The sequence below is a fragment of the Anopheles funestus genome, unplaced genomic scaffold (assembly GCF_943734845.2).
Source record: "Anopheles funestus unplaced genomic scaffold, idAnoFuneDA-416_04 scaffold_30_ctg1, whole genome shotgun sequence".
In the NCBI taxonomy this organism is placed as follows: domain Eukaryota; kingdom Metazoa; phylum Arthropoda; class Insecta; order Diptera; family Culicidae; genus Anopheles; species Anopheles funestus.
The window spans coordinates 335662-362106 of NW_026045359.1; the positions used below are offsets into that span (position 1 = coordinate 335662).

General features: G+C 46.9%; 1 long non-coding RNA gene across 1 annotated transcript in view; it reads right to left on the reverse strand.

Annotated features, from left to right (window-relative positions):
• Positions 1-592: 592 nt before the first annotated feature.
• LOC125774558 (uncharacterized) overlaps positions 593-26445 on the reverse strand; it is a 40208-nt gene continuing 14355 nt past the window's right edge. The window contains exons 2-4 of the long non-coding RNA XR_007421042.1: positions 5253-7324; positions 2719-3908; positions 593-618 (exon numbers count right to left, since the gene is read on the reverse strand). This is a non-coding gene — a long non-coding RNA (uncharacterized LOC125774558). The remainder of the gene's footprint in view (positions 619-2718; positions 3909-5252; positions 7325-26445) is intronic.

A 26445-nucleotide genomic window follows, 5' to 3' on the forward strand; every position in this document is an offset into this window, starting at 1 on the left:
AGCTTAGCCAAGACACCTTAGCCAAGACACCTTAGCCAAGACACATTAGCCAAGACACATTAGCCAAGACACCTTAGCCAAGACACATTAGCCGAGACACATCAGCCAAGACACCTTAGCCAAGACACCTTAGCCAAGACACCTTAGCCAAGACACCTTAGCCAAGACACCTTAGCCAAGACACATTAGCCAAGACACATTAGCCGAGACACCTTAGTCAAGACACATTAGCCAAGACACCTTAGCCAAGACACATTAGCCAAGACACATTAGCCAAGACACATTAGCCAAGACACCTTAGCCAAGACACATTAGCCGAGACACCTTAGCCAAGACACCTTAGCCAAGACACATTAGCCAAGAGTCCTCAGCCAAGACACCTTAGCCAAGACACATTAGCCGAGACACCCTAGCCAAGACACATTAGCCAAGACACCTTAGCCAAGACACATTAGCCAAGACACCTTAGCCAAGACACCTTAGCCAAGACACATTAGCCAAGACACCTTAGCCAAGACACATTAGCCAAGACACCTTAGCCAAGACACATTAGCCAAGACACATTAGCCAAGACACCTAAGCCAAGACACCTTAGCCAAGACACATTAGCCAAGACACCTTAGCCAAGACACCTTAGCCACGACACCTTAGCCAAGACACATTAGCCAAGACACATTAGCCGAGACACATTAGCCAAGACACCTTAGCCAAGACACATTAGCCAAGACACCTTAGCCAAGACACATTAGCCAAGACACCTTAGCCAAGACACATTAGCCAAGACACCTTAGCCAAGACACCTTAGCCAAGACACCTTAGCCAAGACACCTTAGCCAAGACACATTAGCCAAGACACATTAGCCAAGACACATTAGCCAAGACACCTTAGCCAAGACACCTTAGCCAAGACACATTAGCCAAGACACCTTAGCCAAGACACCTTAGCCAAGACACATTAGCCAAGACACATTAGCCAAGACACCTTAGCCAAGACACCTTAGCCAAGACACATTAGCCAAGACACCTTAGCCAAGACACCTTAGCCAAGACACCTTAGCCAAGACACATTAGCCGAGACACATTAGCCGAGACACCTTAGCCAAGACACCTTAGCCAAGACACATTAGCCAAGACACCTTAGCCAAGACACATTAGCCAAGACACCTTAGCCAAGACACATTAGCCAAGACACCTTAGCCAAGACACATTAGCCAAGACACATTAGCCAAGACACATTAGCCAAGACACCTTAGCCAAGACACATTAGCCAAGACACCTTAGCCAAGACACCTTAGCCAAGACACCTTAGCCAAGACACATTAGCCAAGACACCTTAGCCAAGACACCTTAGCCAAGACACCTTAGCCAAGACACCTTAGCCAAGACACCTTAGCCAAGACACCTTAGCCAAGACACATTAGCCGAGACACCTTAGCCAAGACACCTTAGCCAAGACACCTTAGCCAAGACAAATTAGCCAAGACACCTTAGCCAAGACACCTTAGCCAAGACACATTAGCCGAGACACCTTAGCCAAGACACATTAGCCAAGACACCTTAGCCAAGACACATTAGCCAAGACACATTAGCCAAGACACCTAAGCCAAGACACCTTAACCAAGACACATTAGCCAAGACACATTAGGCAAGACACCTTAGCCAAGACACATTAGCCAAGACACATTAGCCAAGACACATTAGCCAAGACACATTAGCCAAGACACCTTAGCCAAGACACATTACCCAAGACACCTTAGCCAAGACACATTAGCCAAGACACATTAGCCGAGACACTTTGGCCGAGACACATTAGCCAAGACACCTTAGCCAAGACACCTTAGCCAAGACACCTTAGCCAAGACACCTTAGCCAAGACACCTTAGCCAAGACACCTTAGCCAAGACACCTTAGCCAAGACACCTTAGCCAAGACACCTTAGCCAAGACACCTTAGCCAAGACACCTTAGCCAAGACACCTTAGCCAAGACACATTAGCCAAGACACATTAGCCAAGACACATTAGCCGAGACACTTTGGCCGAGACACATTAGCCAAGACACCTTAGCCAAGACACCTTAGCCAAGACACCTTAGCCAAGACACATTAGCCAAGACACATTAGCCGAGACACTTTGGCCGAGACACATTAGCCAAGACACCTTAGCCAAGACACCTTAGCCAAGACACCTTAGCCAAGACACCTTAGCCAAGACACATTAGCCAAGACACCTTAGCCAAGACACATTAGCCAAGACACCTTAGCCAAGACACCTTAGCCAAGACACCTTAGCCAAGACACCTTAGCCAAGACACATTAGCCAAGACACATTAGCCAAGACACATTAGCCAAGACACCTTAGCCAAGACACATTAGCCAAGACACCTTAGCCAAGACACCTTAGCCAAGACACCTTAGCCAACACACATTAGCCAAGACACCTTAGCCAAGACACCTTAGCCAAGACACCTTAGCCAAGACACATTAGCCAAGACACCTTAGCCAAGACACATTAGCCGAGACACCTTAGCCAAGACACCTTAGCCAAGACACCTTAGCCAAGACACATTAGCCAAGACACCTTAGCCAAGACACATTAGCCAAGACACATTAGCCGAGACACCTTAGCCAAGACACATTAGCCAAGACACCTTAGCCAAGACACATTAGCCAAGACACATTAGCCAAGACACATTAGCCAAGACACCTTAGCCAAGACACCTTAGCCAAGACACCTTAGCCACGACACCTTAGCCAAGACACATTAGCCAAGACACATTAGCCAAGACACCTTAGCCAAGACACATTAGCCAAGACACCTTAGCCAAGACACATTAGCCAAGACACCTTAGCCAAGACACATTAGCCAAGACACATTAGCCAAGACACCTTAGCCAAGACACCTTAGCCAAGACACCTTAGCCAAGACACATTAGCCAAGACACATTAGCCAAGACACCTTAGCCAAGACACCTTAGCCAAGACACCTTAGCCAAGACACCTTAGCCAAGACACATTAGCCAAGACACATTAGCCAAGACACCTTAGCCAAGACACATTAGCCAAGACACATTAGCCAAGACACCTTAGCCAAGACACCTTAGCCAAGACACATTAGCCAAGACACCTTAGCCAAGACACCTTAGCCAAGACGCCTTAGCCAAGACACATTAGCCAAGACACTTTAGCCAAAACACCTTAGCCAAGACACATTAGCCAAGACACATTAGCCGAGACACCTTAGCCAAGACACATTAGCCAAGACACATTAGCCAAGACACCTTAGCCAAGACACATTAGCCAAGCAACATTAGCCAAGACACATTAGCCAAGACACATTAGCCAAGACACATTAGCCGAGACACCTTAGACAAGACACCTTAGCCAAGACACATTAGCCAAGACACATTAGCCAAGACACATTAGCCAAGACACATTAGCCGAGACACATTAGCCAAGACACATTAGCCAAGACACATTAGCCAAGACACCTTAGCCAAGACACCTTAGCCAAGACACATTAGCCAAGACACATAAGCCAAGACACCTTAGCCAAGACACATTAGCCAAGACACCTTAGCCAAGACACATTAGCCAAGACACCTTAGCCAAGACACCTTAGCCAAGACACCTTAGCCAAGACACATTAGCCAAGACACATTAGCCGAGACACCTTAGCCAAGACACATTAGCCAAGACACATTAGCCAAGACACCTTAGCCAAGACACATTAGCCAAGCAACATTAGCCAAGACACATTAGCCAAGACACATTAGCCAAGACACATTAGCCGAGACACCTTAGACAAGACACCTTAGCCAAGACACATTAGCCAAGACACATTAGCCAAGACACCTTAGCCAAGACACCTTACCCAAGACACATTAGCCAAGACACATTAGCCAAGACACCTTAGCCAAGACACCTTAGCCAAGACACCTTAGCCAAGACACATTAGCCAAGGCACATTAGCCGAGACACCTTCGCCAAGACACATTAGCCAAGACACCTTAGCCAAGACACATTAGCCAAGACACATTAGCCAAGACACATTAGCCAAGACACATTAGCCAAGACACATTAGCCAAGACACATTAGCCGAGACACCTTAGACAAGACACCTTAGCCAAGACACCTTAGCCAAGACACCTTAGCCAAGACACATTAGCCGAGACACCTTAGACAAGACACCTTAGCCAAGACACATTAGCCAAGACACATTAGCCAAGACACATAAGCCAAGACACCTTAGCCAAGACACATTAGCCAAGACACCTTAGCCAAGACACATTAGCAAAGACACATTAGCCAAGACACATTAGCCAAGACACATTAGCCGAGACACCTTAGACAAGACACCTTAGCCAAGACACATTAGCCAAGACACATAAGCCAAGACACCTTAGCCAAGACACCTTAGCCAAGACACCTTAGCCAAGACACATTAGCCAAGACACATTAGCCGAGACACCTTAGCCAAGACACATTAGCCAAGACACATTAGCCAAGACACCTTAGCCACGACACATTAGCCAAGACAAATTAGCCAAGACACATTAGCCAAGACACATTAGCCAAGACACATTAGCCGAGACACCTTAGCCAAGACACCTTAGCCAAGACACATTAGCCAAGACACATTAGCCAAGACACCTTAGCCAAGACACCTTACCCAAGACACATTAGCCAAGACACATTAGCCAAGACACCTTAGCCAAGACACATTAGCCGAGACACCTTAGCCAAGACACATTAGCCAAGACACATTAGCCAAGACACCTTAGCCAAGACACCTTAGCCAAGACACCTTAGCCAAGACACATTAGCCAAGACACATTAGCCAAGACACCTTAGCCAAGACACCTTAGCCAAGACACCTTAGCCAAGACACCTTAGCCAAGACACATTAGCCAAGACACCTTAGCCAAGACACATTAGCCGAGACACCTTAGCCAAGACACATTAGCCAAGACACCTTAGCCAAGACACATTAGCCAATACACCTTAGCCAAGACACCTTAGCCAAGACACATTAGCCGAGACACCTTAGCCAAGACACCTTAGCCAAGACAGATTAGCCAAGACACATTAGCCAAGACACCTTAGCCAAGACACATTAGCCAAGACACATTAGCCAAGACACCTTAGCCAAGACACCTTAGCCAAGACACATTAGCCAAGACACCTTAGCCAAGACACATTAGCCAAGACACATTAGCCAAGACACCTTAGCCAAGACACATTAGCCGAGACACATTAGCCAAGACACCTTAGCCAAGACACATTAGCCAAGACACCTTAGCCAAGACACCTTAGCCAAGACACCTTAGCCAAGACACCTTAGCCGAGACACCTTAGCCAAGACACATTAGCCAAGACACCTTAGCCAAGACACATTAGCCGAGACACATTAGCCGAGACACCTTAGCCAAGACACATTAGCCAAGACACATTAGCCAAGACACCTTAGCCAAGACACATTAGCCAAGACACCTTAGCCAAGACACCTTAGCCAAGACACATTAGCCAAGACACATTAGCCAAGACACCTTAGCCAAGACACATTAGCCAAGACACCTTAGCCAAGACACCTTAGCCAAGACACATTAGCCAAGACACATTAGCCAAGACACATAAGCCAAGACACCTTAGCCAAGACACATTAGCCAAGACACCTTAGCCAAGACACATTAGCCAAGACACATTAGCCAAGACACATTAGCCAAGACACATTAGCCGAGACACCTTAGACAAGACACCTTAGCCAAGACACATTAGCCAAGACACATAAGCCAAGACACCTTAGCCAAGACACATTAGCCAAGACACCTTAGCCAAGACACATTAGCCTAGACACCTTAGCCAAGACACCTTAGCCAAGACACCTTAGCCAAGACACATTAGCCAAGACACATTAGCCGAGACACCTTAGCCAAGACACATTAGCCAAGACACATTAGCCAAGACACCTTAGCCACGACACATTAGCCAAGACACATTAGCCAAGACACATTAGCCAAGACACATTAGCCAAGACACATTAGCCGAGACACCTTAGCCAAGACACCTTAGCCAAGACACATTAGCCAAGACACATTAGCCAAGACACCTTAGCCAAGACACCTTACCCAAGACACATTAGCCAAGACACATTAGCCAAGACACCTTAGCCAAGACACCTTAGCCAAGACACCTTAGCCAAGACACATTAGCCAAGACACATTAGCCGAGACTCCTTAGCCAAGACACCTTAGCCAAGACACCTTAGCCAAGACACATTAGCCAAGACACCTTAGCCAAGACACATTAGCTGAGACACCTTAGCCAAGACACATTAGCCAAGACACATTAGCCGAGACACCTTAGACAAGACACCTTAGCCAAGACACATTAGCCAAGACACATTAGCCAAGACACCTTAGCCAAGACACCTTAGCCAAGACACCTTAGCCAAGACACCTTAGCCAAGACACCTTAGCCAAGACACCTTAGCCAAGACACATTAGCCAAGACACATTAGCCGAGACACCTTAGCCAAGACACATTAGCCAAGACACATTAGCCAAGACACCTTAGCCAAGACACATTAGCCAAGACACATTAGCCAAGACACATTAGCCAAGACACATTAGCCAAGACACATTAGCCGAGACACCTTAGCCAAGACACCTTAGCCAAGACACATTAGCCAAGACACATTAGCCAAGACACCTTAGCCAAGACACCTTACCCAAGACACATTAGCCAAGACACATTAGCCAAGACACCTTAGCCAAGACACCTTAGCCAGGACACCTTAGCCAAGACACATTAGCCAAGACACATTAGCCGAGACTCCTTAGCCAAGACACCTTAGCCAAGACACCTTAGCCAAGACACATTAGCCAAGACACCTTAGCCAAGACACATTAGCCGAGACACCTTAGCCAAGACACATTAGCCAAGACACATTAGCCGAGACACCTTAGACAAGACACCTTAGCCAAGACACATTAGCCAAGACACATTAGCCAAGACACCTTAGCCAAGACACCTTAGCCAAGACACCTTAGCCAAGACACCTTAGCCAAGACACCTTAGCCAAGACACCTTACCCAAGACACATTAGCCAAGACACATTAGCCGAGACACCTTAGCCAAGACACATTAGCCAAGACACATTAGCCAAGACACATTAGCCAAGACACATTAGCCGAGACACCTTAGCCAAGACACCTTAGCCAAGACACATTAGCCAAGACACATTAGCCAAGACACCTTAGCCAAGACACCTTACCCAAGACACATTAGCCAAGACACATTAGCCAAGACACCTTAGCCAAGACACCTTAGCCAAGACACCTTAGCCAAGACACATTAGCCAAGACACATTAGCCGAGACTCCTTAGCCAAGACACCTTAGCCAAGACACCTTAGCCAAGACACATTAGCCAAGACACCTTAGCCAAGACACATTAGCCGAGACACCTTAGCCAAGACACATTAGCCAAGACACATTAGCCGAGACACCTTAGACAAGACACCTTAGCCAAGACACATTAGCCAAGACACATTAGCCAAGACACCTTAGCCAAGACACCTTAGCCAAGACACCTTAGCCAAGACACCTTAGCCAAGACACCTTAGCCAAGACACCTTAGCCAAGACACCTTAGCCAAGACACATTAGCCAAGACACATTAGCCAAGACACCTTGGCCAAGACACATTAGCCAAGACACCTTAGCCAAGACACATTAGCCAAGACACATTAGCCGAGACACCTTAGACAAGACACCTTAGCCAAGACACATTAGCCAAGACACCTTGGCCAAGACACATTAGCCAAGACACCTTAGCCAAGACACCTTAGCCAAGACACATTAGCCAAGACACATTAGCCGAGACACCTTAGCCAAGACACATTAGCCAAGACACATTAGCCAAGACACCTAAGCCAAGACACCTTAGCCAAGACACCTTAGCCAAGACACATTAGCCAAGACACATTAGCCAAGACACCTTAGCCAAGACACATTAGCCGAGACTCCTTAGCCAAGACACCTTAGCCAAGACACCTTAGCCAAGACACATTAGCCGAGACACCTTAGACAAGACACCTTAGCCAAGACACATTAGCCGAGACTCCTTAGCCAAGACACATTAGCCAAGACACCTTAGCCAAGACACCTTAGCCAAGACACCTTAGCCAAGACACCTTAGCCAAGACACATTAGCCAAGACACATTAGCCGAGACACCTTAGCCAAGACACCTTAGCCAAGACACCTTAGCCAAGACACCTTAGCCAAGACACCTTAGCCAAGACACATTAGCCGAGACACCTTAGCCAAGACACCTTAGCCAAGACACCTTAGCCAAGACACATTAGCCGAGACACCTTAGCCAAGACACCTTAGCCAAGACACATTAGCCAAGACACCTTAGCCAAGACACCTTAGCCAAGACACATTAGCCAAGACACTTTAGCCAAGACACCTTAGCCAAGACACCTTAGCCAAGACACCTTAGCCAAGACACCTTAGCCAAGACACATTAGCCAAGACACCTTAGTCGAGACACATTAGCCAAGACACCTTAGCCAAGACACATTAGCCAAGACACATTAGCCAAGACACATTAGCCAAGACACATTAGCCGAGACGCATTAGCCAAGACACATTAGCCGAGACACCTTAGCCAAGACACATTAGCCAAGACACCTTAGCCAAGACACATTAGCCAAGACACATTAGCCAAGACACCTTAGCCAAGACACCTTAGCCAAGACACCTTAGCCAAGACACCTTAGCCAAGACACATTAGCCAAGACACATTAGCCAAGACACCTTAGCCAAGACACCTTAGCCAAGACACCTTAGCCAAAACACCTTAGCCAAGACACATTAGCCAAGACACATTAGCCAAGACACATTAGCCAAGACTCCTTAGCCAAGACACCTTAGCCAAGACACCTTAGCCAAGACACATTAGCCAAGACACCTTAGCCAAGACACATTAGCCGAGACACCTTAGCCAAGACACCTTAGCCAAGACACATTAGCCAAGACACATTAGCCAAGACACCTTAGCCAAGACACCTTAGCCAAGACACCTTAGCCAAGACACCTTAGCCAAGACACATTAGCCAAGACACATTAGCCAAGACACCTTAGCCAAGACACATTAGCCGAGACACCTTAGCCAAGACACATTAGCCAAGACACATTAGCCAAGATACCTAAGCCAAGACACCTTAGCCAAGACACCTTAGCCAAGACACATTAGCCAAGACACATTAGCCAAGACTCCTTAGCCAAGACACCTTAGCCAAGACACCTTAGCCAAGACACATTAGCCAAGACACCTTAGCCAAGACACATTAGCCAAGACACCTTAGCCAAGACACATTAGCCAAGACACATTAGCCAAGACACCTAAGCCAAGACACCTTAGCCAAGACACCTTAGCCAAGACACATTAGCCAAGACACATTAGCCAAGACTCCTTAGCCAAGACACCTTAGCCAAGACACATTAGCCAAGACACATTAGCCAAGACACATAAGCCAAGACACCTTAGCCAAGACACCTTAGCCAAGACACATTAGCCAAGACACATTAGCCAAGACACATTAGCCAAGACACCTTAGCCAAGACACCTTAGCCAAGACACCTTAGCCAAGACACCTTACCCAAGACACATTAGCCAAGACACATTAGCCAAGACACCTTGGCCAAGACACATTAGCCAAGACACCTTAGCCAAGACACATTAGCCAAGACACATTAGCCGAGACACCTTAGACAAGACACCTTAGCCAAGACACATTAGCCAAGACACATTAGCCGAGACACCTTAGCCAAGACACATTAGCCAAGACACATTAGCCAAGACACCTAAGCCAAGACACCTTAGCCAAGACACCTTAGCCAAGACACATTAGCCAAGACACATTAGCCAAGACTCCTTAGCCAAGACACCTTAGCCAAGACACCTTAGCCAAGACACATTAGCCAAGACACCTTAGCCAAGACACATTAGCCGAGACACCTTAGCCAAGACACCTTAGCCAAGTTACATTAGCCAAGACACCTTAGCCAAGACACCTTAGACATAACACATTAGCCGAGACACCTTAGCCAAGACACCTTAGCCAAGACACCTTAGCCAAGACACCTTAGCCAAGACACATTAGCCAAGACACATTAGCCAAGACACCTTAGCCAAGACACATTAGCCGAGACACCTTAGCCAAGACACATTAGCCAAGACACATTAGCCAAGACACCTTAGCCAAGACACCTTAGCCAAGACACCTTAGCCAAGACACATTAGCCAAGACACATTAGCCGAGACACCTTAGCCAAGACACATTAGCCAAGACACATTAGCCAAGACACCTAAGCCAAGACACCTTAGCCAAGACACCTTAGCCAAGACACATTAGCCAAGACACATTAGCCAAGACTCCTTAGCCAAGACACCTTAGCCAAGACACCTTAGCCAAGACACATTAGCCAAGACACCTTAGCCAAGACACATTAGCCAAGACACCTTAGCCAAGACACATTAGCCAAGACACCTTAGCCAAGACACCTTAGACATAACACATTAGCCAAGACACATTAGCCAAGACACCTTAGCCAAGACACCTTAGCCAAGACACCTTAGCCAAGACACCTTAGCCAAGACACATTAGCCAAGACACATTAGCCGAGACACCTTAGCCAAGACACCTTAGCCAAGACACCTTAGCCAAGACACCTTAGCCAAGACACCTTAGCCAAGACACATTAGCCGAGACACCTTAGCCAAGACACACTAGCCAAGACACCTTAGCCAAGACACATTAGCCGAGACACCTTAGCCAAGACACCTTAGCCAAGACACATTAGCCAAGACACCTTAGCCAAGACACCTTAGCCATGACACATTAGCCAAGACACTTTAGCCAAGACACCTTAGCCAAGACACCTTAGCCAAAACACCTTAGCCAAGACACATTAGCCAAGACACATTAGCCAAGACACCTTAGCCAAGACACATTAGCCGAGACACCTTAGCCAAGACACCTTAGCCAAGACACCTTAGCCAAGACACATTAGCCAAGACACCTTAGCCAAGACACCTTAGCCAAGACACATTAGCCGAGACACCTTAGCCAAGACACATTAGCCAAGACACCTTAGCCAAGACACCTTAGCCAAGACACATTTGCCAAGACACCTTAGCCAAGACACCTTAGCCAAGACACATTAGCCAAGACACATAAGCCAAGACACCTTAGCCAAGACACATGAGCCAAGACACCTTAGCCAAGACACATTAGCCAAGACACATTAGCCAAGACACATTAGCCAAGACACCTTAGCCAAGACACATTAGCCAAGACACCTTAGCCAAGACACATTAGCCAAGACACCTTAGCCAAGACACCTTAGCCAAGACACATTAGCCAAGACACATTAGCCGAGACACATTAGCCAAGACACATTAGCCAAGACACCTTAGCCAAGACACATTAGCCAAGACACATTAGCCAAGACACATTAGCCAAAACACATTAGCCAAGACACCTTAGCCAAGACACCTTAGCCAAGGCACATTAGCCAAGACACATTAGCCGAGACACATTAGCCAAGACACATTAGCCAAGACACATTAGCCGAGACACATTAGCCAAGACACATTAGCCAAGACACCTTAGCCAAGACACATTAGCCAAGACACATTAGCCAAGACACATTAGCCAAGACACCTTAGCCAAGACACCTTAGCCAAGACTTATTAGCCAAGACACATTAGCCAAGACACCTTAGCCAAGACACATTAGCCAAGACACCTTAGCCAAGACACATTAGCCAAGACACCTTAGCCAAGACACATTAGCCAAGACACATTAGCCAAGACACCTTAGCCAAGACACCTTAGCCAAGACACCTTAGCCAAGACACATTAGCCAAGACACATTAGCCAAGACACCTTAGCCAAGACACATTAGCCAAGACACATTAGCCAAGACACCTTAGACAAGACACCTTAGCCAAGACACATTAGCCAAGACACATTAGCCAAGACACATTAGCCAAGACACATTAGCCGAGACACATTAGCCAAGACACCTTAGCCAAGACACCTTAGCCAAGACACATTAGCCAAGACACCTTAGCCAAGACACATTAGCCAAGACACATAAGCCAAGACACATTAGCCAAGACACATTAGCCAACACACCTTAGCCAAGACACATTAGCCAAGACACATTAGCCAAGACACATTAGCCAAGACACCTTAGCCAAGACACATTAGCCAAGACACCTTAGCCAAGACACATTAGCCAAGACACCTTAGCCAAGACACCTTAGCCAAGACACATTAGCCGAGACACATTAGCCAAGACACATTGGCCAAGACACATTAGCCAAGACACATTAGCCAAGACACATTAGCCAAGACACCTTAGCCAAGACACCTTAGCCAAGACACCTTAGCCAAGACACATTAGCCAAGACACCTTAGCCAAGACACCTTAGCCAAGACACATTAGCCAAGACACATTAGCCGAGACACATTAGCCAAGACACATTAGCCAAGACACCTTAGCCAAGACACCTTAGCCAAGACACCTTAGCCAAGACACATTAGCCAAGACACCTTAGCCAAGACACCTTAGCCAAGACACATTAGCCAAGACACATTAGCCGAGACACATTAGCCAAGACACATTAGCCAAGGCACCTTAGCCAAGACACCTTAGCCAAGACACCTTAGCCAAGACACATTAGCCAAGACACATTAGCCAAGACACCTTAGCCAAGACACATTAGCCAAGACACCTTAGCCAAGACACATTAGCCAAGACACATTAGCCAAGACACATTAGCCAAGACACATTAGCCGAGACACATTAGCCAAGACACATAAGCCAAGACACCTTAGCCAAGACACCTTAGCCAAGACACATTAGCCAAGACACCTTAGCCAAGACACATTAGCCAAGACACATTAGCCAAGACACATTAGCCAAGACACCTTAGCCAAGACACCTCAGCCAAGACACATTAGCCAAGACACCTTATCCAAGACACCTTAGCCAAGACACATTAGCCAAGACACATTAGCCAAGGCACCTTAGCCAAGACACCTTAGCCAAGACACCTTAGCCAAGACACCTTAGCCAAGACACCTTAGACAAGACACATTAGCCAAGACACATTAGCCAAGACACCTTAGCCAAGACACATTAGCCAAGACACATTAGCCAAGACACATTACCCAAGACACCTTAGCCAAGACACCTTAGCCAAGACACCTTATCCAAGACACCTTAGCCAAGACACATTAGCCAAGACACATTAGCCAAGGCACCTTAGCCACGACACCTTAGCCAAGACACCTTAGCCAAGACACCTTAGCCAAGACACCTTAGCCAAGACACATTAGCCAAGACACATTAGCCAAGACACCTTAGCCAAGACACATTAGCCAAGACACATTAGCCAAGACACCTTAGACAAGACACCTTAGCCAAGACACATTAGCCAAGACACATTAGCCAAGACACATTAGCCAAGACACATTAGCCGAGACACATTAGCCAAGACACATTAGCCAAGACAACTTAGCCAAGACACATTAGCCAAGACACATTAGCCGAGACACATTAGCCAAGACACATTAGCCAAGACACCTTAGCCAAGACACATTAGCCAAGACACATTAGCCAAGACACCTTAGCCAAGACACCTTAGCCAAGACACCTTAGCCAAGACACATTAGCCAAGACACATTAGCCAAGACACCTTAGCCAAGACACCTTAGCCAAGACACCTTAGCCAAGGCACCTTAGCCTAGACACCTTAGCCAAGACACATTAGTCAAGACACATTAGCCAAGACACCTTAGCCAAGACACATTAGCCAAGACACATTAGCCAAGACACCTTAGCCAAGACACATTAGCCAAGACACATTAGCCAAGACACATTAGCCGAGACACCTTAGCCAAGACACATTAGCCAAGACACCTTAGCCAAGACACCTTAGCCAAGACACCTTAGCCAAGACACCTTAGCCAAGACACCTTAGCCAAGACACATTAGCCAAGACACCTTAGCCAAGACACCTTAGCCAAGACACCTTAGCCAAGACACCTTAGCCAAGACACCTTAGCCAAGACACATAAGCCAAGACACATAAGCCAAGACACCTTAGCCAAGACACCTTAGCCAAGACACCTTAGCCAAGACACCTTAGCCAAGACACCTTAGCCAAGACACCTTAGCCAAGACACCTTAGCCAAAACACATTAGCCGAGACACCTTAGCCAAGACACATTAGCCAAGACACATTAGCCAAGACACCTTAGCCAAGACACATTAGCCAAGACACCTTAGCCAAGACACATTAGCCAAGACACATTAGCCAAGACACATTAGCCAAGACACCTTAGCCAAGACACCTTAGCCAAGACACATTAGCCAAGACACATTAGCCGAGACACATTAGCCAAGACACATTAGCCAAGACACCTTAGCCAAGACACCTTAGCCAAGACACATTAGCCAAGACACCTTAGCCAAAACACCTTAGCCAAGACACCTTAGCCAAGACACCTTAGCCAAGACACCTTAGCCAAGACACATTAGCCGAGACACCTTAGCCAAGACACCTTAGCCAAGACACCTTAGCCAAGACACATTAGCCAAGACACCTTAGCCAAGACACCTTAGCCAAGACACATTAGCCGAGACACCTTAGCCAAGACACATTAGCCAAGACACCTTAGCCAAGACACATTAGCCAAGACACCTTAGCCAAGACACCTTAGCCAAGACACATTAGCCAAGACACATTAGCCAAGACACATTAGCCAAGACACCTTAGCCAAGACACATTAGCCAAGACACCTTGGCCAAGACACATTAGCCAAGACACCTTAGCCGAGACACATTAGCCAAGACACATTAGCCAAGACACCTTAGCCAAGACACATTAGCCAAGACACATTAGCCGAGACACCTTAGCCAAGACACCTTAGCCAAGACTCCTTGGCCAAGACACATTAGCCAAGACACCTTAGCCGAGACACATTAGCCAAGACACATTAGCCAAGACACCTTAGCCAAGACACCTTAGCCAAGACACATTAGCCAAGACACCTTAACCAAGACACCTTAGCCAAGACACCTTAGCCAAGACACATTAGCCAAGACACATTAGCCAAGACACCTTAGCCAAGACACCTTAGCCAAGACACATTAGCCAAGACACATTAGCCAAGACACATTAGCCAAGACACATTAGCCAAGACACCTTAGCCAAGACACATTAGCCAAGACACATTAGCCAAGACACCTTAGCCAAGACACCTTAGCCAAGACACCTTAACCAAGACACCTTAGCCAAGACACCTTAGCCAAGACACATTAGCCAAGACACATTAGCCAAGACACCTTAGCCAAGACACCTTAGCCAAGACACATTAGCCAAGACACATTAGCCAAGACACATTAGCCAAGACACATTAGCCAAGACACATTAGCCAAGACACATTAGCCGAGACACATTAGCCAAGACACCTTAACCAAGACACCTTAGCCAAGACACCTTAGCCAAGACACATTAGCCAAGACACATTAGCCAAGACACCTTAGCCAAGACACATTAGCCAAGACACATTAGCCAAGACACATTAGCCAAGACACATTAGCCAAGACACCTTAACCAAGACACCTTAGCCAAGACACCTTAGCCAAGACACATTAGCCAAGACACCTTAGCCAAGACACCTTAGCCAAGACACATTAGCCAAGACACATTAGCCAAGACACATTAGCCAAGACACATTAGCCAAGACACCTTAGCCGAGACACCTTAACCAAGACACCTTAGCCAAGACACCTTAGCCAAGACACATTAGCCAAGACACATTAGCCAAGACACCTTAGCCAAGACACATTAGCCAAGACACATTAGCCAAGACACATTAGCCAAGACACATTAGCCAAGACACCTTAGCCGAGACACCTTAACCAAGACACCTTAGCCAAGACACCTTAGCCAAGACACATTAGCCAAGACACATTAGCCAAGACACCTTAGCCAAGACACATTAGCCAAGACACATTAGCCAAGACACATTAGCCAAGACACATTAGCCAAGACACCTTAACCAAGACACCTTAGCCAAGACACCTTAGCCAAGACACATTAGCCAAGACACATTAGCCAAGACACCTTAGCCAAGACACCTTAGCCAAGACACATTAGCCAAGACACATTAGCCAAGACACATTAGCCAAGACACATTAGCCAAGACACCTTAGCCGAGACACATTAGCCAAGACACATTAGCCAAGACACCTTAGCCAAGACACATTAGCCAAGACACATTAGCCAAGACACCTTAACCAAGACACCTTAGCCAAGACACCTTAGCCAAGACACATTAGCCAAGACACATTAGCCAAGACACCTTAGCCAAGACACCTTAGCCAAGACACATTAGCCAAGACACATTAGCCAAGACACATTAGCCAAGACACATTAGCCAAGACACCTTAGCCAAGACACATTAGCCAAGACACATTAGCCAAGACACCTTAGCCAAGACACCTTAGCCAAGACACCTTAGCCAAGACACATTAGCCAAGACACATTAGCCGAGACACCTTAGCCAAGACACATTAGCCAAGACACCTTGGCCAAGACACATTAGCCAAGACACCTTAGCCGAGACACATTAGCCAAGACACATTAGCCAAGACACATTAGCCAAGACACCTTAGCCAAGACACATTAGCCAAGACACCTTGGCCAAGACACATTAGCCAAGACACCTTAGCCGAGACACATTAGCCAAGACACATTAGCCAAGACACCTTAGCCAAGACACATTAACCAAGACACATTAGCCGAGACACATTAGCCGAGACACATTAGCCAAGACACATTAGCCAAGACACATTAGCCAAGACACATTAGCCAAGACACCTTAGCCAAGACACCTTAGCCAAGACACCTTAGCAAAGACACATTAGCCAAGACACATTAGCCTAGACACATTAGCCAAGACACATTAGCCAAGACACCTTAGCCAAGACACCTTAGCCAAGACACCTTAGCCAAGACACATAAGCCAAGACACCTTAGCCAAGACACATTAGCCAAGACACCTTAGCCAAGACACATTTGCCAAGACACATTAGCCAAGACACATTAGCCAAGACACATTAGCCAAGACACATTAGCCAAGACACCTTAGCCAAGACACCTTAGCCAAGACACCTTAGCCAAGACACATTAGCCAAGACACATTAGCCGAGACACATTAGCCAAGACACATTAGCCAAGACACCTTAGCCAAGACACCTTAGCCAAGACACATTAGCCAAGACACCTTAGCCAAGACACCTTAGCCAAGACACCTTAGCCAAGACACCTTAGCCAAGACACCTTAGCCGAGACACATTAGCCGAGACACCTTAGCCAAGACACCTTAGCCAAGACACCTTAGCCAAGACACATTAGCCAAGACACCTTAGCCAAGACACATTAGCCGAGACACCTTAGCCAAGACACATTAGCCAAGACACCTTAGCCAAGACACATTAGCCAAGACACCTTAGCCAAGACACATTAGCCAAGACACCTTAGCCAAGACACCTTAGCCAAGACACCTTAGCCAAGACACATTAGCCAAGACACCTTAGCCAAGACACCTTAGCCAAGACACATTAGCCAAGACACATTAGCCGAGACACATTAGCCAAAACACATTAGCCAAGACACATTAGCCGAGACACATTAGCCAAAACACATTAGCCAAGACACCTTAGCCAAGACACATTAGCCAAGACACCTAAGCCAAGACACATTAGCCAAGACACATTAGCCAAGACATATTAGCCAAGACACATTAGCCGAGACACATTAGCCAAAACACATTAGCCAAGACACCTTAGCCAAGACACCTTAGCCAAGACACATTAGCCAAGACACCTTAGCCATGACACCTTAGCCAAGACACATTAGCCAAGACACATTAGCCGAGACACATTAGCCAAAACACATTAGCCAAGACACCTAAGCCAAGACACATTAGTCAAGACACATTAGCCGAGACACCTTAGCCAAGACACCTTAGCCAAGACACATTAGCCAAGACACATTAGCCAAGACACCTTAGCCAAGACACATTAGCCGAGACACCTTAGCCAAGACACCTTAGCCAAGACACCTTAGCCAAGACACATTAGCCAAGACACCTTAGCCAAGACACCTTAGCCAAGACACATTAGCCGAGACACCTAAGCCAAGACACATTAGCCAAGACACCTTAGCCAAGACACATTAGCCAAGACACCTTAGCCAAGACACCTTAGCCAAGACACCTTAGCCAAGACACATTAGCCAAGACACCTTAGCCAAGACACCTTAGCCAAGACACCTTAGCCAAGACACCTTAGCCAAGACACCTTAGCCAAGACACATTAGCCAAGACACCTTAGCCAAGACACCTTAGCCAAGACACATTAGCCAAGACACATTAGCCGAGACACCTTAGCCAAGACACATTAGCCAAGACACCTTAGCCAAGACACCTTAGCCAAGACACCTTAGCCAAGACACATTAGCCAAGACACATTAGCCGAGACACCTTAGCCAAGACACATTAGCCGAGACACCTTAGCCAAGACACCTTAGCCAAGACACATTAGCCAAGACACCTTAGCCAAGACACCTTAGCCAAGACTCATTAGCCGAGACACCTTAGCCAAGACACATTAGCCGAGACACCTCAGCCAAGACACCTTAGCCAAGACACCTTAGCCAAGACACATTAGCCAAGACACCTTAGCCAAGACACCTTAGCCAAGACACATTAGCCGAGACACCTTAGCCAAGACACATTAGCCAAGACACCTTAGCCAAGACACCTTAGCCAAGACACATTAGCCAAGACACATTAGCCGAGACACTTTAGCCGAGACACCTTAGCCGAGACACATTAGCCAAGACACATTAGCCAAGACACCTAAGCCAAGACACCTTAGCCAAGACACCTTAGCCAGGACACCTTAGCCAAGACACATTAGCCAAGACAAATTAGCCAAGACACATTAGCCAAGACACCTTAGCCAAGACACCTTAGCCAAGACACATTAGCCAAGACACATTAGCCAAGACACCTTAGCCAAGACACATTAGCCAAGACACCTTAGCCAAGACACATTAGCCAAGACACCTTAGCCAAGACACATTAGCCGAGACACCTTAGCCAAGACACCTTAGCCAAGACACATTAGCCAAGACACCTTAGCCAAGACACCTTAGCCAAGACACATTAGCCAAGACACATTAGCCAAGACACCTTAGCCAAGACACCTTAGCCAAGACACCTTAGCCAAGACACGTTAGCCAAGACACATTAGCCGAGACACCTTAGCCAAGACACATTAGCCAAGACACATTAGCCAAGACACCTAAGCCAAGACACCTTAGCCAAGACACCTTAGCCAAGACACATTAGCCAAGACACCTTAGCCAAGACACCTTAGCCAAGACACCTTAGCCAAGACACATTAGCCAAGACACATTAGCCGAGACACATTAGCCAAGACACATTAGCCGAGACACCTTAGCCAAGACACATTAGCCAAGACACCTTAGCCAAGACACCTTAGCCAAGACACATTAGCCAAGACACCTTAGCCAAGACACATTAGCCGAGACACCTTAGCCAAGTCACCTTAGCCAAGACACCATAGCCAAGACACATTAGCCAAGACACCTTAGCCAAGACACCTTAGCCAAGACACATTAGCCGAGACACCTTAGCCAAGACACCTTAGCCAAGACACCTTAGCCAAGACACATTAGCCAAGACACCTTAGCCAAGACACCTTAGCCAAGACACATTAGCCAAGACACCTTAGCCAAGACACCTTAGCCAAGACACCTTAGCCAAGACACCTTAGCCAAGACACATTAGCCAAGACACATTAGCCGAGACACATTAGCCAAGACACCTTAGCCGAGACACCTTAGCCAAGACACCTTAGCCAAGACACCTTAGCCAAGACACATTAGCCAAGACACATTAGCCAAGACACCTTAGTCAAGACACATTAGCCGAGACACCTTAGCCAAGACACCTTAGCCAAGACACCTTAGCCAAGACACATTAGCCAAGACACCTTAGCCAAGACACCTTAGCCAAGACACATTAGCCGAGACACCTTAGCCAAGACACATTAGCCAAGACACCTTAGCCAAGACATATTAGCCAAGACACATTAGCCAAGACACCTTAGCCAAGACACCTTAGCCAAGACACATTAGCCAAGACACATAAGCCAAGACACCTTAGCCAAGACACATTAGCCAAGACACCTTAGCCAAGACACATTAGCCAAGACACATTAGCCAAGACACATTAGCCAAGACACCTTAGCCAAGACACATTAGCCAAGACACCTTAGCCAAGACACATTAGCCAAGACACCTTAGCTAAGACACCTTAGCCAAGACACATTAGCCAAGACACATTAGCCGAGACACATTAGCCAAGACACATTAGCCAAGACACTTTAGCCAAGACACATTAGCCAAGACACATTAGCCAAGACACATTAGCCAAGACACATTAGCCAAGAAACATTAGCCAGGACACCTTAGCCAAAACACCTTAGCCAAGGCAAATTAGCCAAGACACATAAGCCGAGACACATTAGCTGAGACACATTAGCCAAGACACCTTAGCCAAGACACCTTAGCCAAGACACCTTAGCCAAGACACATTAGCCAAGACACCTTAGCCAAGACACCTTAGCCAAGACACATTTGCCAAGACACATTAGCCTAAACACATTAGCCAAGACACATTAGCCAAGACACCTTAGCCAAGACACATTAGCCAAGACACATTAGCCAAGACACATTAGCCAAGACACATTAGCCAAGACACCTTAGCCAAGACACCTTAGCCAAGACACATTAACCAAGACACCTTACCCAAGACACCTTAGCCAAGACACCTTATCCAAGACACCTTAGCCAAGACACATTAGCCAAGACACATTAGCCAAGACACCTTAGCCAAGACACCTTAGCCAAGACACCTTAGCCAAGACACCTTAGCCAAGACACATTAGCCAAGGCACATTAGCCAAGACACCTTAGCCAAGACACATTAGCCAAGACACATTAGCCAAGACACCTTAGACAAGACACCTTAGCCAAGACACATTAGCCAAGACACATTAGCCAAGACACATTAGCCAAGACACATTAGCCGAGACACATTAGCCAAGACACATTAGCCAAGACACCTTAGCCAAGACACATTAGCCAAGACACATTAGCCGAGACCCATTAGCCAAGACACATTAGCCAAGACACCTTAGCCAAGACACATTAGCCAAGACACATTAGCCGAGACACATTAGCCAAGACACATTAGCCAAGACACATTAGCCGAGACACATTAGCCAAGACACATTAGCCAAGACACCTTAGCCAAGACACCTTAGCCAAGACACCTTAGCCAAGACACATTAGCCAAGACACCTTAGCCAAGACACCTTAGCCAAGACACCTTAGCCAAGACACCTTAGCCAAGACACCTTAGCTAAGACACCTTACCCAAAACACATTAGCCAAGACACCTTAGCCAAGACACATTAGCCAAGATACATTAGCCAAGACACCTTAGCCAAGACACATTAGCCAAGACACATTAGCCAAGACACATTAGCCGAGACACCTTAGCCAAGACAACTTAGCCAAGACACCTTAGCCAAGACACCTTAGCCAAGACACCTTAGCCAAGACACATTAGCCAAGACACCTTAGCCAAGACACCTTAGCCAAGACACCTTAGCCAAGACACCTTAGCCAAGACACATTAGCCAAGACACATTAGCCAAGACACCTTAGCCAAGACACCTTAGCCAAGACACATTAGGCGAGACACCTTAGCCAAGACACATTAGCCAAGACACCTTAGCCAAGACACATTAGCCAAGACACCTTAGCCAAGACACCTTAGCCAAGACACCTTAGCCAAGACACATTAACCAAGACACATTAGCCGAGACACATTAGCCAAGACACATTAGCCAAGACACCTTAGCCAAGACACCTTAGCCAAGACACATTAGCCAAGACACCTTAGCCAAGACACCTTAGCCAAGACACCTTAGCCAAGACACCTTAGCCAAGACACCTTAGCCAAGACACCTTAGCCAAGACACATTAGCCGAGACACCTTAGCCAAGACACCTTAGCCAAGACACATTAGCCAAGACACCTTAGCCAAGACACCTTAGCCAAGACACATTAGCCAAGACACCTTAGCCAAGACACCTTAGCCAAGACACCTTAGCCGAGACACCTTAGCCAAGACACCTTAGCCAAGACACATTAGCCAAGACTCATTAGCCAAGACACATTAGCCAAGACACCTTAGCCAAGACACCTTAGCCAAGACACATTAGCCAAGACACATTAGCCGAGACACATTAGCCAAGACACATTAGCCAAGACACCTTAGCCAAGACACCTTAGCCAAGACACATTAGCCAAGACACCTTAGCCAAAACACCTTAGCCAAGACACCTTAGCCAAGACACCTTAGCCAAGACACCTTAGCCAAGACACCTTAGCCAAGACACATTAGCCGAGACACCTTAGCCAAGACACCTTAGCCAAGACACCTTAGCCAAGACACATTAGCCAAGACACCTTAGCCAAGACACCTTAGCCAAGACACATTAGCCGAGACACCTTAGCCAAGACACATTAGCCAAGACACCTTAGCCAAGACACATTAGCCAAGACACCTTAGCCAAGACACCTTAGCCAAGACACATTAGCCAAGACACATTAGCCAAGACACATTAGCCAAGACACCTTAGCCAAGACACATTAGCCAAGACACCTTGGCCAAGACACATTAGCCAAGACACCTTAGCCGAGACACATTAGCCAAGACACATTAGCCAAGACACCTTAGCCAAGACACATTAGCCAAGACACATTAGCCAAGACACCTTAGCCAAGACACCTTAGCCAAGACACATTAGCCAAGACACCTTAACCAAGACACCTTAGCCAAGACACCTTAGCCAAGACACATTAGCCAAGACACATTAGCCAAGACACCTTAGCCAAGACACCTTAGCCAAGACACATTAGCCAAGACACATTAGCCAAGACACATTAGCCAAGACACATTAGCCAAGACACCTTAGCCAAGACACATTAGCCAAGACACATTAGCCAAGACACCTTAGCCAAGACACCTTAGCCAAGACACCTTAACCAAGACACCTTAGCCAAGACACCTTAGCCAAGACACATTAGCCAAGACACATTAGCCAAGACACCTTAGCCAAGACACCTTAGCCAAGACACATTAGCCAAGACACATTAGCCAAGACACATTAGCCAAGACACATTAGCCAAGACACATTAGCCAAGACACATTAGCCAAGACACATTAGCCGAGACACATTAGCCAAGACACCTTAACCAAGACACCTTAGCCAAGACACCTTAGCCAAGACACATTAGCCAAGACACATTAGCCAAGACACCTTAGCCAAGACACATTAGCCAAGACACATTAGCCAAGACACATTAGCCAAGACACATTAGCCAAGACACCTTAACCAAAACACCTTAGCCAAGACACCTTAGCCAAGACACATTAGCCAAGACACCTTAGCCAAGACACCTTAGCCAAGACACATTAGCCAAGACACATTAGCCAAGACACATTAGCCAAGACACATTAGCCAAGACACCTTAGCCGAGACACCTTAACCAAGACACCTTAGCCAAGACACCTTAGCCAAGACACATTAGCCAAGACACATTAGCCAAGACACCTTAGCCAAGACACATTAGCCAAGACACATTAGCCAAGACACATTAGCCAAGACACATTAGCCAAGACACCTTAGCCGAGACACCTTAACCAAGACACCTTAGCCAAGACACCTTAGCCAAGACACATTAGCCAAGACACATTAGCCAAGACACCTTAGCCAAGACACATTAGCCAAGACACATTAGCCAAGACACATTAGCCAAGACACATTAGCCAAGACACCTTAACCAAGACACCTTAGCCAAGACACCTTAGCCAAGACACATTAGCCAAGACACATTAGCCAAGACACCTTAGCCAAGACACCTTAGCCAAGACACATTAGCCAAGACACATTAGCCAAGACACATTAGCCAAGACACATTAGCCAAGACACCTTAGCCGAGACACATTAGCCAAGACACATTAGCCAAGACACCTTAGCCAAGACACATTAGCCAAGACACATTAGCCAAGACACCTTAACCAAGACACCTTAGCCAAGACACCTTAGCCAAGACACATTAGCCAAGACACATTAGCCAAGACACCTTAGCCAAGACACCTTAGCCAAGACACATTAGCCAAGACACATTAGCCAAGACACATTAGCCAAGACACATTAGCCAAGACACCTTAGCCAAGACACATTAGCCAAGACACATTAGCCAAGACACCTTAGCCAAGACACCTTAGCCAAGACACCTTAGCCAAGACACATTAGCCAAGACACATTAGCCGAGACACCTTAGCCAAGACACATTAGCCAAGACACCTTGGCCAAGACACATTAGCCAAGACACCTTAGCCGAGACACATTAGCCAAGACACATTAGCCAAGACACATTAGCCAAGACACCTTAGCCAAGACACATTAGCCAAGACACCTTGGCCAAGACACATTAGCCAAGACACCTTAGCCGAGACACATTAGCCAAGACACATTAGCCAAGACACCTTAGCCAAGACACATTAACCAAGACACATTAGCCGAGACACATTAGCCGAGACACATTAGCCAAGACACATTAGCCAAGACACATTAGCCAAGACACATTAGCCAAGACACCTTAGCCAAGACACCTTAGCCAAGACACCTTAGCAAAGACACATTAGCCAAGACACATTAGCCGAGACACATTAGCCAAGACACATTAGCCAAGACACCTTAGCCAAGACACCTTAGCCAAGACACCTTAGCCAAGACACATAAGCCAAGACACCTTAGCCAAGACACATTAGCCAAGACACCTTAGCCAAGACACATTTGCCAAGACACATTAGCCAAGACACATTGGCCAAGACACATTAGCCAAGACACATTAGCCAAGACACCTTAGCCAAGACACCTTAGCCAAGACACCTTAGCCAAGACACATTAGCCAAGACACATTAGCCGAGACACATTAGCCAAGACACATTAGCCAAGACACCTTAGCCAAGACACCTTAGCCAAGACACATTAGCCAAGACACCTTAGCCAAGACACCTTAGCCAAGACACCTTAGCCAAGACACCTTAGCCAAGACACCTTAGCCGAGACACATTAGCCGAGACACCTTAGCCAAGACACCTTAGCCAAGACACCTTAGCCAAGACACATTAGCCAAGACACCTTAGCCAAGACACATTGGCCGAGACACCTTAGCCAAGACACATTAGCCAAGACACCTTAGCCAAGACACATTAGCCAAGACACCTTAGCCAAGACACATTAGCCAAGACACCTTAGCCAAGACACCTTAGCCAAGACACCTTAGCCAAGACACATTAGCCAAGACACCTTAGCCAAGACACCTTAGCCAAGACACATTAGCCAAGACACATTAGCCGAGACACATTAGCCAAAACACATTAGCCAAGACACATTAGCCGAGACACATTAGCCAAAACACATTAGCCAAGACACCTTAGCCAAGACACCTTAGCCAAGACACCTAAGCCAAGACACATTAGCCAAGACACATTAGCCAAGACATATTAGCCAAGACACATTAGCCGAGACACATTAGCCAAAACACATTAGCCAAGACACCTTAGCCAAGACACCTTAGCCAAGACACATTAGCCAAGACACCTTAGCCAAGACACATTAGCCAAGACACATTAGCCAAGACACATTAGCCAAGACACATTAGCCAAGACACCTTAGCCAAGACACCTTAGCCAAGACACATTAGCCAAGACACATTAGCCAAGACACATTAGCCAAGACACATTAGCCAAGACACCTTAGCCAAGACACATTAGCCAAGACACCTTAGCCGAGACACATTAGCCAAGACACATTAGCCAAGACACATTAGCCAAGACACCTTAGCCAAGACACATTAGCCAAGACACCTTAGCCGAGACACATTAGCCAAGACACATTAGCCAAGACACCTTAGCCAAGACACATTAACCAAGACACATTAGCCGAGACACATTAGCCAAGACACCTAAGCCAAGACACCTTAGCCAAGACACCTTAGCCAAGACACCTTAGCCAAGACACCTTAGCCAAGACACATTAGCCAAGACACCTTAGCCAAGACACCTTAGCCAAGACACATTAGCCAAGACACATTAGCCAAGACACATTAGCCAAGA